Consider the following 4,313-nt stretch of genomic DNA (forward strand, 5'->3'; position numbering starts at 1 on the left):
CACAACGCAATAGCATTTTAATTAGACAAGGTTACCTCCCTTGTTACACAGTTATTACTATATGTTTTATGTAATTAGTGTAGGCCTGCTGTCATCAAATGCGAGAACATTGGCTACAATTGTGTTGTCAAACTTTTGTAAGGCTCACAATGATTTAAAGAAAACACGAACAATCCATCTGAATGTCAATTCAAATAACATTGCTTGCATAGTAACTTTCCGTTCATGTCATGTATTTATATTTAATACACACACAATAACCTCAGATATGCCCCCAAAGTTAAATAATACATTGTGTAGGATTGAGAGACCTCACCTTTTTCCCCATTTAACCAAAAACCGAGGCAGTGTAGTTTCTCACCTACAGGTGGAGCCAGAGACCTAACTTTGCCCCTCGGATGGCTCCGAACCAAATTGCATATCATCCGTGGATTACATTAAAATTAAATGTAATCCAATCAAAAGCATAGGTTGTGTTGTTAGGTTTTGACATGAGACCAAAATTGGAAAAAAGTTACACTTACTTTCCTTTACATAATGTACAACCAGCATTGCATATACAATATTTTATAAAGAATCTGAACAAAAAAAACTCCAGAGGGTCTCCAAATCAAAGATATTTTCTGCTGTATTTTATAATCCGCGTATGTTCCTTCGATTTTAATAGAAGATGATTCAACGTTGATGTACTCCCCTCCAGGGGGCTTCCAGCTCCACCATGACCGGAAGGGATTGGTTCAAACCTTTGAAAAGACCAAGAGGGACCAATAAACTGTTAGAAGGGACTCCAGTGTTGCTTGGAAATCCCAGGAATGGAAATTTCCAAGCAACACTGGAGTCCCTTCTAACATAAGTTTATAAACAATCATGTTTTTATTAACCTGTGATTTGATGAAATGGACTCACAGGCATCAATCCAGAGAGTCAAAAACATAACACGCTAAAGGTCTGCGTCATCATCATCTTCCTCACCATCGTGCGAGGCTGAACCAATCTTTATGACCAGGATGAGCTGGGAAGAGATTTAATATCCTGAGTGCATATATTTTGGGGCTGATTTATTGTATGATACAATATGTACATGCATCCAGGTGTGTATGTGTATATATATACGTGTGTGTGGGTAGATGGGTGGGTGATTGTGTTTTCTATGGATTGGGCCTATTTAGACGTCAGAGTTGTAATAAAGTGCTATGAGACGACGCTATCACAACACTGGCCCTTGAGGCTTAAGGGTCTCACTAACCACAGCGCCATGCTTTGTTCAACACAAACAGCAAACAAACACAACCACACATATATATACACGTGTGTTTCAACATGTGTGTGTATTTGTGTCCCTGTTTTTTTTGTTTTGTTGGGACTGTGACAACATGGGGACGAGCAGAGGCATAAAGTGAACCTTAAACTCTAATGAGGTAAAGTTTAGTCACCTTTTACGCAAGGCTTGAGCCGTACTGGTGTCCACGCTCTGATATCTGGTCTGTGTTACCTACTCTCTGTTCTTTGGAAAGTCAGTGGGTTCAGGGGTAGGCAGCTAAAAATATTATAAACTTCTACTTATAAAGGTAAGTAGATGCATAGATCTGATTACATATATGGATAAATAGTTGAAACCTACATACCCAAATTGATAAATGGATGGATATATAGACAGACAGATGGATAAATACAATATATACATAGATGCACAGATGGATACATAGATAACACACTGATATGATGTTATGGCCTGAGTCATGGTAAACCTGGAAACAGGTTTTACTGGTGAATTATCTCTCTGATAAGTCTTAACGAGCAGAGGGTCGTTAAAACAAACTAATTGAAAAATTAAACAGATTTAACTTCACTGACTCTCACTGGTGACCCTGATCCCTTCTGTATCTGTGTGTTTTAGTGTGTATGTGTTTGTGTGTGTGTGTGTGTGTGTGTGTGTGTGTGTGTGTGTGTATGCGTGTGTATGTGTTGGATATGCTTGGTTGGATACGCAAACCTCTGTTTGTGCGCCCATTTGTTGTCATATATGCGTGGGTGCATTTGAACCTGCCTTTGTGTTTCAAGAGCATGTCTTTATGCATGTATGTGTGTGGTGTGTGTGTATGTGTGTGTACATATGGGTGTTTACATACACATGTTTGCGGGAGTGGGGGTAGAGAGGCGAGATTGTGTGTCTACATGCGCACCAATCCAGTTAGCCATTAACACAGAGGCCATCTTGTATTACCTACCTCCCTTGTTTGATTTGAAGTCTTGTTTTTTTTACAACCCTGCCTCCTGAAAGCACTCTTCCTCCTCGTCCCCCCACACCCTCCCTGTCACCGATACGCCTGCACATGAAAGCCCCGCACTGTTCAACCAACAATGGATGGCCTGTGTGCTGCATTGCTACCTTAAAATGGTACATTCCCTGTCTGTCCAATATTGGAGAATCATTAGGGAAAAACATTGAGGAATTATCGGAGGAAGAGAGTGAATGTTTGACATTGAAAACCATGCAGACATGATCGTAAAACACCCAAAGGGTTTGAAAAGGGATGAGGAAGAATCATTGATGAGTCAAAAGTATCTTTAAATTAACTTATAAACCCAGTTGGGAAATTTGGATACTCAATGAAAAAACAACAACCCTGTTTTTCCTAATCAAGCTGCCAAGTAATCAAGGCAACGGTCAATGTTTTGTTGCTAGCACAACAGAGGCGATCGATACTGGTCGTCAGGTGAAGCTTAATGTGCGGTACTCATAACCACTATCAGCAGTGAAAGAGCGCTATCTGGGGATCTCTAGTGTTTACCCGGTTTCTCCATTGAAAGATGGATCCAGACTCTCTGAGACCAGGGTCAATGTTTACCTCTCACCTCTTTTATCGACCAGGGGGCCGCTATGGCCTGCCCTGAGGGGCCTACACCCATGAGGCCCTTGGCTTCCCCAGGGCACTCCCCCTGGCTCCCCCCCCGCACATCCCAACCTCCCACCTTCATTCAGAGAAGGTGAGGTCGTTAGGATACAGGTGTATTTGTTAAGGAGCAGGGGAATCAATGGACCCTGTACCAGAGGCAGGCATACATAAAGGTCTGAGCCAGATGCCTTCTCCTTTATAACTGCTCCTCAAGTTTTTTTGGAAGGGGGGCTTTGGGGAGTTTTGACTGTGTCATTGTATTAAGAGCTGTCTACTTCCACGGGTGTATATTTTAAGCCTGTGGCTCTGCGAAAACGCTACATGCAATCCTATCTCTTTTCCTGTCACCTGTGAACTTAAAACACTAGGTTAAGTGATCATAAAAACACATTTGATCTCTCAGTTATCCAACAAGTGCAGATGTGACAATAATGCAAAACGGTTCTCCTGGCATTCATTGCGCTCCCTCTCCATGTTTCATATCAGGTGTTCTGGAACTGGCAGCTGGGGACTCAAGCCAAAGGTGAACGTGCATCTTCTGTTTTGGCCCTCCTTCACACTGGAACTTCCATGTACGCACGCATTCATGCACAGACACCCATATACACAAGCACACACACACACACACACACACATACACACACACAAGCACACACACAAACACACACACACACAGACAAATACACACAGGCACGCACACACACACATACACACAAACAAACACAGTAACATGCACACACATCCACGTATACACACACACACTGAAAGACGCGCACACACACAAACTCACACACACATGCACACACACAAACAACATACACACACACATTCAAATATTCACACACACACAAATGAGTCAGATATATATTTTTTATTTTCCTGTACTAATGCAGGATTCTTATTGTTTTCACTTCTCTATTATTGACCTGTATGCTTATTAGTGTTACCTTCATATATTTAAGCAATAGATCACGCCAGGCTGTGGTATGTGCTCATTATACCACTGTTAAGGGGCGTTGTCCGGCCCCGACGCGCAGCGGAGGGCCGGCGACCCCCTTCACAGTGGTATAATGAGCACATGCCACTGACTGAAGTGATCTATTGCTTTTATACAACGGTTACTGTTATGGCGAAACGAAAGTCATAGACACACTACATTTAAAAATAAACCAAGAAAGTCAAAGTAGCCGTTTTATTAAAGACTACCAAAAAGTAGTCCCTCCTGGCTGCCTTCAAAATGCACAACGGTCGCTATGCAACACACTTTATCGTCCCTCCGAGAGAACGGTTGTAACGGTTTCCACTTCAAGGCGTGGAGAGATACTTCCACAAAATGATCGGGCGTCATAGCAGTCATGTATACGCTCATTATACAACAGTTAGGAACCAATCAGATCTCTGGATTTAGGCCCCCGG

This window comes from Gadus chalcogrammus, chromosome 11 (genome assembly GCF_026213295.1).
Source record: "Gadus chalcogrammus isolate NIFS_2021 chromosome 11, NIFS_Gcha_1.0, whole genome shotgun sequence".
NCBI classification, from domain to species: Eukaryota; Metazoa; Chordata; class Actinopteri; order Gadiformes; family Gadidae; genus Gadus; species Gadus chalcogrammus.